A 12440-nucleotide genomic window follows, 5' to 3' on the forward strand; every position below is an offset into this window, starting at 1 on the left:
TGAGGTGAGAGTAGATATTGGATGGATGGCTTGAAAATGACACTGGAGAGCTAGTAATGGAGGACAAGGAAATGTTAGATGAAATGAATAGGTATTTTGCATCAGTCTTCACTGTGGAAGACACTGCCAGTATGACAGAAGTTCAAGATTGTCAGGGGGCAGAAGTTACTGCTGCTGGTATTACTAAGGAGAAGGAGCTTGGGAAACTGAAAGGTCTGAAGTTAGATAGGTCACTTGGATCAGACGAACCAGGGTTCAGAAGGAGATTGTGGAGGCATTGGTAATGATCTTTCAAGAATCACTAGATTCTGGAATGGTTCTGAGGACTGGAAAATTGCAAAAGTCACTTCACTCTTTAAGAAGGGCGGAAGGCAGAAGGAAATTATAGGCCAGTAAGCCTGACCTCAGTGTTTGGGAGCATGTTGGAGTCGATTGTTCAGGATGTGGTTTTGAGGTACTTGGAGGCACATGGTAAAATTGTCCAAAGTCAGCATGGTTTTCTTATGGGAAAATCTTGCCTGACAAACCTATCAGAATTCTTTGATGAAGTAACAAGCAGCATTGAAGAATCAGTGGATGTTGTGTACTTGGATTTTCTGAAAACCTTGACAAGGTACCACAGAAAATAAGAGCCCATGGTATTACAGGAAAGGTAATACCATAGATAGAGCATTGGCTGATTGGCAGGAGGAAAAGTGTGACATAAAGGGAGCTTTTTCTGATTGGCTGCTGGTGACTAGTGGTGTTCCGTAAGGGTTGGTGTTGGGACCGCTTGTTTTTATAAAGTATGTTAAAGATTTGGACAATGGAATTAATGACTTTGTGGTCAAGTTTGCAGATGATACAAAGGTAATGGGGGGTGGCAGGCAGTGTTGAGGAAGCAGGAAGGCTGTAGAAGGACTTGGACAGATTGGACAAAGATTTGAAAATGGAATACATTGTAGGAAGTGTATGATCATGCACTTTGGTAGAAGGAATAAAAGCATAGACCTTTTTCTAAATGGAGAAAATTCAAAAATCCAAGGTGCAAAGGGATTTTAGAGTCCCCATGCAGGATTCCCTGAAGGTTAACTTGCAGGTTAAGCTGGTGGTGAGGAAGGCAAGTTCAATGTTGGTATTCATTTCAAGAGATCTAGAATATGAAAGCAAGGATGTAATGTTGAAGCTTTATAAAGCACTGGTGAGGCCTCAGTTGGAGTGTTGTGAGCAACTTGGCCCCTGATCTTAGAAAGGATGTACTGACATTGAAGAGGGTTCAGAAGAAGTTCACAAGAATGATTCCAGGAATGAAAGGCTTATCATATGAGGAGCTTATTGTATGATTGATGGCTCTGGGCCTTTACTTGCTGGAATTTAGAAGAATGCTAAGTGTGGAGGTATCTCATTGAAATCTGTCGAAAGCTGAAAGGCCCAGAGATATAATGGATGCGGAGAGGATGTTTACTATGGTGGGAGAGTCTAGGACCAGCGGGCACATCCTCAGAATAGAGGGATGTCCATTTAGAATGGAGGAGTTATTTCTTTAGCCACAGTGAATCTGTGGAATTTGTTGCCACAAACGGCTGTGGAGTCCTGGTCATTGGGTACACTTAAAGCAGAGTTTGAAAGGCTCTTGATCAGTCAGGGTGTGAAAGGTTACAGGGAGAAGGCAGAAGAATGGGGTTGAGACCGAAATGGATTAGCCATGATGTAATAGCGCTGGGCCGAATGGCCTAATTCTGTCCCATTGTCTTGTGGTCTTTTATGCTGTAACAAGCCCGAGTAACTCTTCTACAGAGACACCGGATCAGAAAATCAGAGCCAAAGTTGAGTCTATTGTCAATTGTACAAACATGTGTAGGCATAGGTGCGATGTAAAAGTTACTCGCAGCAGCTTCACGCCAGCAACATTGACAAGTCGAAAGCACAGTGACCGCGTCCACGCGGCTTGGGTGACGTCATCGCGTCCATGCTTACGCAATCGCGTCACTGGAGGCGCCCGTTGCTAGGGAGCGGAGCTGGGCGCCGGCTGAGTTGACGGTGAATTAGCGGCGGGAATGGAGTGAAGAAAAGAACCCCGGCGGTGGCTTACTGGCAATGCGTGGCGGCGGGGCCGGGTGCGCGGGAGCTGGAGGCACAGCACGGCCCCCGGCTGGACGGGGAGGAGCTCGGAGCCAGGCCCAACCCCCGGGCCCGGCGGTGCTTCCTGCTGTGGCCGGGTGGAGGCCCCACGCCGGCTGACAGTCGGGCGGAGAGCGCCGATAGGTGAGGAAGGGGCTGCCTGGATGGTGGGAATGCGGGGCGAAGGGGTGCAGGTCCACCGCTCCCCCCTCCCTCGGGTGCAGAGGTGTCGTTGGGTCGCGCCCCTTTCGGATTGTATGGGGTTGTGCCCCCTGGGTTGGTGGTGCCGACGGGTTGCGGTTGTGCCCCCTGGGTTGGGTTGGGACGGGGTGGTTGTTGGTTGGTTGCCTCCGGGTCGTGTAATCACCCTGGGCTCTGAGCTCTTCACGTGGCGCTACCTGGTGATCCAGCTGATGACAAGATTTTGGAGGTTGCAGTTACTCTTCATAGATATAAGCCGATGACTTTACCTGCGACCTTTCATAGTACACGCTAAACTGATCAGTGAAGGCTCATTTTTGTGATAGTTTAAGAAATGGAAAAGTACAGCACAACACCAGGCCCTTTGGCCCACGATGTCTGTGCCCGGCATCATGCCAAGTTAAAGTACAGCTACACGGTATGGCATGATGCGTTAGCGTAACGCTTTACAGTGCTAGCTGTGCAGGAGTTAGTACGTTTTCACTGGGATCTCTTTAGCATATACTTGGACTGTGTTGGTCGCTGACGCAAACGATGCATTTTGATGTATTGTCAGTGTGATAAAGCTAACTAATCCCTCTGATCCATGTCCCAACATTCCCTGCAGTCTGCCTAAATGCCTCTTAGACTCTACAATTATGTGTTTCCACCCCTAACCTTAACAGCCTCTTCCAGATATCTACCACTGTGGGTTTAAAAAAAACTTCTGCCCTTTGATCTCCCTTTGAACCTCCCCCTACCCCACCTTAAATGTATGTCCTCTAGAATTTCACTTTTCTAGCCTAGGTGAAAGGTTCTGACTGTATACCTTATCACAGTCTCTCCTTATGTTATGAACTTCTATTAGGTCTAGTTTTAGAACATAGAATAATACAGCACATTACAGGCCCTTCGGCCCACAATGTTGTGCCTCTGATGCTCCAGAGAAAATTTAGTATCCTCTTTCAGAACTGTATTATAGCCAATCTGGATCATCAAAGCAGAGTAATACATGAATAGAAGAACAAAATGTGCAGATGCCCTATACAGTGAAAAGGTGGGATATCATATTCAAAGTTACTGTCAAGTTTATTGTCATATATACAAGTACATGTGTGCTTCCTGTCACTCCTGTTGTTTATTACTGCTCAAAATAAAATAGATTACTTGAATAATTACTGGTTTGGAATTAGAGTGAGAGCTGATCAGAGTTGGCAATGAAAGGTCCTAAGAGAGGAGAACATTGCATGAGGTAAGATCTCAAGGTTATACTCGACAGAACAGGCTGTTCAGCAAATAGGTAATTTAATGTGTTTACAGTATAGAATGTGGAGCTGGGAGTTAACAGTACAGCATTCGCTAACTTATGATACAAGAGTCAATTTGGATCATGAGGTCCATGCTGGTCCACAGCAGAGCAATCCTATCAGTTCCATTCTGTCTCTCTTCCCTGCACTCTCTTACAAAGCCATCAACTCTTGAAAAGTTCTCTTGATGTGTATCTACTCAGAGGGCTGATTTACTGTAATTAATCCTCTATTATTTACTGTATGTTTAGTGTTGTCAAGGCATCTCAGGCAACGTAGTCTGTTGAAGCACACATGATGCTGGTGAAACTCAGCAAATCAGGCAGCGCTTATGGAGCTCAATAGACAGTCGACGTTTTGAGCTGAGACGTGTTTCATGGGCAACAGGATGCATGAACGGTCTCTGTAGATAGTGACGATTTTGATGGTATGAATTAACAATGTAATATGGGTCAACAGTGATTGAATTTGCAACTTATTATTTGTATTTGTTTTTGGATTTGCACATTTTGTTGACTTTTGCACATTAATTGATTGTTCATCTTTGTAGTTATTAATTTAGAGATGTAGCATGGTAACAAGCCCATGTTTCCTAGTTATACCCATCTGACCAATTGATCCAAATGTCAACATGAGAGGAATCCGGAGGAAACCCAACTGGTCACAGGCAGAACGTATAAACTCCTTACAGACAGCGGAGGCAATTGAATACCAGTTGCCCGCGCTGTAATACAGTTATGCTAACTGTTGCGCTACCATTTTTCATTGATTCTATTGTACTTGAATCTGCCATCTTTTGACTGTTGACTGTATGCTAAGTGTTACGTATTCAGGCAACAATAATTATAGATGAGTTAGACGAAGGGTTTTATAACAAATAACACGTTTATTAAACACTGATAACAAACCCCCTTCAAATGTAAACAAACCCAAACAATGATCCCAGCTCAGCTGCTCAAACAGTCCTTAATAGCGTTGCAGTCCCAAACAGTCTTTAAAACAGTATTGAAAAGATCTCAGTTCTTTAAAGCGATATGCCAACAGTTCAAAAGCTCACGGTACTTTTAAAAGGAGAGACTTTTTAAAGCGATGTAAATTCTCTTCCACGTCGATGTCCTTTGATTCCCAGCGTCGAACTCCCACGTCGAATTTTATTAAATATAACAACTTGAAGTGACTGACCTTCCTTCCACAATATTCTCAATCTCCCGCTTTTTCCAGCGGAGACTATCATGAGAATAGTAAACGAAATCCTTCCAAATGAGGATCACGCAAGGTCGAAGTCAATCCATCGAAAATCGATTTTCCTCGATCTCCATTTTCCAAACTTCACTCTCCCTTAGCAAAGAAACCGTTGGCTCTGACCTTTTAAACTTTAGGCATTATATAAAACTTCATTTTTAACTAAACTGCGTCATCACATTAAATCACACAGTAACATGAAGTCATCTTGGCAAATCTAGCCACGAACTGCCCCACCTGACAGGGTGGGTCTTCCTTTTATACCCTGTAGAAAAAACCTGTCACATGACCTCTACTGGCGGGAAAATGACATCACTCCACCATCACAAGACCATTACCTCATGTCCAGTATAACTTCAACCCCAGTCACGTGACAAGGGTACCACTGTCACGTGTCACGGGTACGTAACATAAGATTAAGATAATGAACACAAAGTACACTGCAGATGCTGTGGTCAAATCAACACGTACAATAAGCTGGAGGAACTCAGCAGGTCGGACAGCATCCGTGGAAACGAGCAGTCAACATTTCGGGCTGAGACCCTTCGTCAGGATGAAGAGGGAGGGGGCAGGGGCCCCATAAAGAAGGTGGGAGGAGGGTGAGAAGGAGAAGGCTGGTGGGTGTCAGGTTAAAAACCAATCAAGAAAGATCAAGGGGTGGGAGAGGGGAAGCAGGGAGGGGATAGGCAGGAAAAGTGAAGAAGGAATGTAAGGGGAAAGCACTGTGTAGTAGAAGAAGGCAGAATCATGAGAGAAGTGATAGGCAGCTGGAGGAGGAGGCAGAGTGAAACTGGGATGGGTGAAGGGAGAGGGAGGGAATTACCGGAAGTTGGCGAATTCAATGTTCATGCCAAGGGGTTGGAGATTACCTAGACGGTATATGAGGTGTTGCTCCTCCAATCTGAATTTGGCCTCATCATGGCAGTAGAGGAGGCCATGTATGGACGTATCCGATAGGGAATGTGAAGCAGAGTTGAAGTGGGTGGCAACGGGGAGATCTTGTCTGTTGTGGCGGAGCAGAGGTGCTCGACAAAGCAGTCTCCCAGTCTGCGTCGGGTCTCGCCGATGCAGAGGAGGCCACACCGGGAGCACCGGATGACCCCAATAGACTCACAAGTGAAGTGTTGCCTCACCTGGAAGGACTGTTTGCGGCCCTGAATGGTGGTAAGAGAGGAGGTATAGGGACGGGTGCAGCACTTACGCTTGCAGGGATAAGTGCCAGGTGGGAGATCTGTGGGGATCTGCCTTCTCCTCCAGCTGCCTATCACCCAATATTGTGGCACCATCCTCTGGTCACCTGCAGGCAGGTGGCACTGAACACCCACTTGCTTTCCGTTCTTGTCCTTGTTGATTTCAATCTTCCTCAACACTTTAATCAGCGGGATCACTGAGAAATGGAGTCTCCAGGCTTCTTGGCTTCACGTCTGCACTCTTTGCTTGAAACTTCACTGAACTCCCTCGGAGACAGCAAAGTGGCAGACTGCTCAATCAGCCTGAAAGCACACCATCAAAATGTAGATCGCAGGCTTCAGTAGTTGCAGAATCACACTCGAAAGAAGCAGTTTGGTGAACTTATCTGAAGGATGTTGCCCTTGTTTGCTTGCACTATCTACTTCAGGAATAAACATAATAAAACATTTTATCCATTGACTTTGACTTAAGGAAGACTGACAATCATCTTGTTGCGGTTCAGTTAACTTTCATTGCTATGTACTAGAGTTCTGGAGTGGTTTTGGGTTTTTCTGTTGATTGAACCAAAACCCTGTATGCCTTTGAATTTAAAATTTAAAGCTGCAGTATATTTCAGTCATAGGAATCCGAAATGGCCTTCAGTCCAACACACCTTTTTGCCCATCTACACTAGATATTTCAGTTTGAGTCCCTGTATTTTTGACCAGACAGATCACAAGGATTTTTATGAGAGACAAAGACCACTTCCCACATCCAATTTCATTTATTGGCTTAGCTTTAGTCTTCTGCCATTACAAACTTGTTTTGGTCATCTGGTGTAACTCCCAAGATTGTCCCTGTTTACACTTTGTAAAGTTAAAAGCTCAGTTAGAAAAACAGAAATTTAGTTTCACAGTTTTGTTCAATTATTTTAGAGTTCTGTAAATAGTTGGATAAGGGGGAGCCTGCAGATGAAGTGTATTTAGATCTTCAATACTAAATACTGAAAAGCCTGGATAGAGTGGATGAGGAGAAGATGTTTTCAATTATGGGAGAATCGAGAACCAGAGGGCGCAGCCTCGGAATAGAGAGACATCCCTTTAGAACAGAGGTGAGGAGCAATTTCTTTAGCCAGAGGGTGAAAACTCTGGAATTCATTGACACAGATAGCTGTGGAGGCAAAGTCATTGGTATATTTTAAGTGGAAATTGATAGTTGCTTGATTAGTAAGGGCATCTAAGATTACCAGGAGATTGCAGGAGAAACAGATTGAGAGACATAATGGAATGGCAGAGTAGACTTGATAGACTTAATGGACTAATTCTGCTCCTATATCTTATGGTCAAATGACAGAGTACCCCAGAGTACACTACTAGGTAAGAGCTGATGATATTGAAGGCAATCTAGATGAAGGATTATCTAACAGAAAACAGTCTCGATAGATGGTAATTTGGAGGGGAACTAACGCCATGAGCATGGATGCTGCCATCTCAGTTTTTTTATGATCAAATGTTAATAGTCAAATTTTCCAGTAAGTGAGGACAAAATATTGCTGAGGGATATTGGTTGACTGAGTGGGAACAGAATTTAGCAGTTGGAGTATAATGTGGGGGAAAATTAAGGCTTTCCACTGAGGTTGAAAGAATTGAAAGGAAGAATATTAAAATACAGAATGAGGCAGTGCAAAGAGATCTGGATTTCTTTGTATATTTAACACTGTGTTAACATGCAAGTACAGAAAACCTATTGCAAGGGAATTGGAGGGAAAAAGAGCAGTGTGGAAATCTTTGCAGAAAGTGTTGGTGAGACTGCATTAGACTGCAGTGTTAGTCTCCATACTTAAGGGGAAGTTCATTTCACATTAAAGACAGTTCAGAGAAGGTGTACTGTAAATTTAAGGTGTGAAGAAATTTTGTAAATAAGAAGGGTTAAGCAACATGGACATACTTATTGGCATTTAGAAAGATGAAAGGTGATGTAATTGAGGATTTTTGAGGTGATTAGGAAAGGTGGGTGCTGTGAGAATGGTTAAACTAGAGGCCAGAGTGTCTGAATTAGGAGTTATTGATTTAAGACTGAAACAAGGAAGATTTTCTTCTGAGGTGAAAAATCACTGGAAGATTATAGAATGTTTCCAAGGCTGGAAGATTTTTGATCTACCTGTACTGCTGCTACTCAGTTCACATTATGTGTGATAGTGCCAGTAGCATTATACTGCTGTATATTTAACTATATGTAATATGTACAAGTTGACATAAAGTACGTAAAATACTCTACAGAGTATTGTTTATTTTGTGTTAATATTATTTTATGTACCGTAATATATGTACAGTGTTTTGTATCTTGGTCCCAGAGGTACATTGTTTCATTTAGATGTATATATGTATATGGTCAAATGACAATAAACTTGAACTTGAGATGAAACTTAATCGGGATCAAGTAAGAAACTGGAGCTGAGGTGAAGATCAGATGAACTATGATTGAGCTGGCTCCACTGCCCACTCAGACTACTTGGATTTCATGTGTTCTTCATTTTATTTTGGCACTGGAGATTAATTTTGAGTAAGGCGCCACCTAACTTGTAATTTCTCCAGAAATCAGACATTCCACAAGAACAAACTTCCTATAAAGTTGTCACCCAGGATATCTGATCTCACCCTTGCACATTGCTCTCTGGCTAGGGCTCAGTCCTGAAGCCATTCACTGTTTTCTGTAGCCGGACTGGTTACTTTAGACAAGCTAAGAATAGATGCGAGAAGATTAATTTCAAAGGACTTGAGGAAATTTCTGTCTCAAAATCATGGCCACATTTGTCCTTTTTCTAAATTGTGTGATATGTACATTTCCAAGAGCGTGCTTGCATAAATAAGGTTTTGTTCAATAATGTTCTGTAATGTATCATAATATCTTGTTTCAGGGCAATTATTAGTAAGAGTTAATTTTATCAGTTTAAACTTCTCGGGTTAACAATAGTACTTTCCTGGAATTGGTCTGGGGTAGCAGGTATTCCAGAATGGAGAGGCTTATGTATTTATCTTGCAGAATTATAATGTAAGTCTTCAATAGCAATGTGAAATAAAACTGTTTGCATGATGATTTAACTAATGTTGGGCCTCAGCAAAGTGTTAATAATAATGTCTATTAATGTGAGTTAATTTATCTGGAGGGTTTGATATTTTGCAAAGCAGTACAGTGCTTTCATTACCTCCAGCAGGCAGAGGTACTGTAACATTAGGACAAATGCTGTTAAGATGGGAAACAGCTTCTTCCCTCAGGCTGTGAGACTACTGAAATCCCTGACACCAACTAGATCTCATCACATATGAAGCACCAGTAGTGTTATACAGCTTACTTTATAACTGGTATCATAAATGCATCTTATTCTAAATGTCAATCTTCTGGATTGTATTTTACTATATATTAATTTATTTGTGGTAATATTTTGTGGTCTGCGTGCACTTTGGTTTGGAGGAACGTTGTTTTGTTTGGCTGTATACCTGAATATAGTTGAATGACAATACATTTAAACTCGATTTTGAGTGAGGATCTAAGCAATCTTTGTAAAATCTGGCTTATCAATGCATTGTGCACTGTGTAGATTGCTCTATTCATGACAAAAACAATTCTCCAAGTGAAGATATCTAAATGAACGACTTATCAAAATACCTGTTGTTGGATTTCTTGCCTAAAGTCACTTCCTCTATGGAAGAGAGGTGAAGATTTTATTTGTAACTGCAGATGGACTGTTGACCTCACAATTTACTTCATCTGCCTGCACAGCACTTCCTCTGTAACTAACACTTTATTCTGCATTCTATTATTGTTTTCCCTTGTTCAACCTCAGTGCTCTGTTGTAATAAAGTGATCTGCATGAATGGTGCTGTGATTGTGTAGCGAGTTGTCAGTGGAGTGCTAGAAGCAAGTTCAGTTGTAACATTTAGGAGAGGTCTGGATAGGTATGTGGATGAGAAGTAGGGAGGGCTATGGTGCTGGTACAAATAAATAGGACTAGGCAAAAGACCAGGTTAATACAGAGTAGATAGGACGAAGGCTTCTTTCTGTGATGTCATGCTCTATGACTATGATGCTGCTCATAAACAAAGTTTTCACTGTATCCTTGTACATGTGATGGTAAACCAAATTTTTTTTTGTATTTATAAGTTGCCTTGTAGCCAACAATGTGTTTAGATATTACACCTTGTGCACAGGTCAGTGATGGATAAAAGCAGACAAGGAAGGGCAGTAAAAAGAGGCTGAGAGTCAGGTGGGAGGGAGAGACCGTAAGTGGAGACAGGCTGACAGGTGATAAAGTGTGCTGGAATCTAATAAGCATGAATGATGGGTGAAGTGTGTTGATAAATGCATGAATAGAGAGGGGAGAGGGATGGAAATGCTGGAGGTTTTTAAGGAGGGGTATGGAAAGGGAATCAAAGCTGGGAGAAATAACATTAGATTTGCAGGAGAGGCTGGAACACAGGAAATAAAGGGTACTTGAAATTGGATTAAGTGTCTCAACCTGAAATGCCAGCTTTGGAATATGAAATCACAAACAAGAGAAAATCTGCATATGCTGGAAATCCAAAATGTGGACTATACTACTTTCCATAGGTGCTGTCTAGCCTGTTGAGTTCCTCCAGCATTTTGTGTGTGTTTGTGGAATATGAAATGTGGTTCTTCAAGTTGCATTGGGCCTCACCCTGAATGGAGAAGACTGAGCATTGTTAAGTTGTAGTGTCTTTTTGAGGCTGCGTCTGGAATAATGTTTTGGTCTGCTTATTAAAGAAAAGATAAGTTTGTATTGGATCCAGCCAAGAAGATATCCATTGTGCTAATTCCTGGGATGAGAGGATTATCCTATCACAAAAAGCTGAAAAACATGGAGTTCTGTAGAAAAGTTGTTATTTTATTGTCTGTGATTTTATTGATGCCTTATTTATTGATAAAACCAAAAATAGGATTACAAGATAGATGTTGACATGTTTCCACTGGGGTGATGATCTTCTTTTTCTCGGAGGGTACTGAGCTGGAGCAGTTTGGTTATTGGAAACTGGAGAAGCTAAATCTGTTCTTCGGAGTAGAGGAGGTTAAGAAGAGACATATTATAAGTTACTGTAAAATTCAGTGATCATCAGACGTAAGAGCAGTATAGGCCATTTGGCCCATCGAGTCTGTTCTGCTATTCCATCTTTGAATTATTTTCCCTTTCATCCCAATTCTCCTGGCTTCTACCCCATAACCTTTGATGCCCTACCAATCAAGAACCTATTAACCTCTGCTTTAAATCTATCTAATGACTTAGCCTCCATGGCTGTGGGGAGGGTGAAGGGCGAAAATAATATCCTACAGGTGCCTGGTTGTCCTACTAACTTCAAGTAACACTGAAGGAACCATGGCATTGTATAAGAGCATAAGATGTATGATTAGAGTTAGGCCATTTGGCCATCGACTCTACTCCACTATTTCATCATGGCTGATACTTTTTTCCTCACAGGCCCAACCTCCTGCCTTCTCCCCATGTCCCTTCGTGCCCTGACTAATATACCCAATGACTTGGCCTCCACGGCTGCCTGTGGCAACAGATTCTACAGACTCACCATTCTTTGGCTGAAGAAATTCCTCTTCATCTCAATTCTAAAACGATGCCCCTCTATTCTAAGGCTGTGTCTTCCCCACTTAGGAAACATCTATTTAGAAAATGGTTTCCCCCTTTATTTCTTGCACCAAAGTTATTGGCCGTTCATTTCCTGACACTATTATATCTGCCACTTTGCCCATTCTCATAATCTGTCTAAGTCCTTCTGTAGCCTCTCTACTTCCTCAAAACAACCTGCCCCTCCACCTATCTTCGTATCTTCTGCAAACTTGGCCACAAAACCATCAAGTCCATCATCCCAAGCCATTGACATATAACGTAAAAAGAAATGGTCCTGACATACCCCCCAATGGAACACCACTAGTCACCAGCAGCCAAGTAGTAAAGTCTCCATTTTTTTTCTCTCCTGCCAATCAGCCTCTGCTTTATCTATGCTAGTATCTTTCCTGTAATACTATGGACTCTAACTTGTTAAGCAGCCTCATATGCAGCACCTATTCAAAGGCCGCCTGAAAAGTCCAAGTACCCAGCATCCACTGATTCTCTGTTGTCTATCTTGCTTGTTATTTCTTCAAAAAATTCCAACAGATTTGTCAGGCAGTATTTTCCCTTGAGGAAACCAGATTGACTGCGGCCTATTTTATCATGTGCATTCAAGTACCCCGAAACCACATCCTTAACAATTGACTCCAGCATCTTCTGAACCAGAGTTCAGGCTAATTAGTCTATAATTTACTTTCTTCTGCCCCTCACCCTTCTTGAAGAGTGGAGTGACATTTGCAATTTTTCACTCCTTTGGAAATATGTCAGAATCAATTGATTCTTGAAAGATTGTTACTATATGGAGG

General features: G+C 42.3%; 1 protein-coding gene across 5 annotated transcripts in view; it reads left to right on the forward strand.

Annotated features, from left to right (window-relative positions):
* Positions 1-1960: 1960 nt before the first annotated feature.
* ttll4 (tubulin tyrosine ligase-like family, member 4) overlaps positions 1961-12440 on the forward strand; it is a 108636-nt gene continuing 98156 nt past the window's right edge. For 3 of the 5 annotated variants that reach the window (XR_012098990.1, XM_073046178.1, XM_073046179.1), the window contains exon 1: positions 1961-2244. The gene's annotated coding sequence lies outside the window, so the exon portion shown is untranslated. The remainder of the gene's footprint in view (positions 2245-12440) is intronic. The other 2 variants (XR_012098991.1, XM_073046177.1) reach the window with 1 other exon arrangement.

The sequence above is a fragment of the Hemitrygon akajei genome, chromosome 5, assembly GCF_048418815.1.
Source record: "Hemitrygon akajei chromosome 5, sHemAka1.3, whole genome shotgun sequence".
NCBI classification, from domain to species: domain Eukaryota; kingdom Metazoa; phylum Chordata; class Chondrichthyes; order Myliobatiformes; family Dasyatidae; genus Hemitrygon; species Hemitrygon akajei.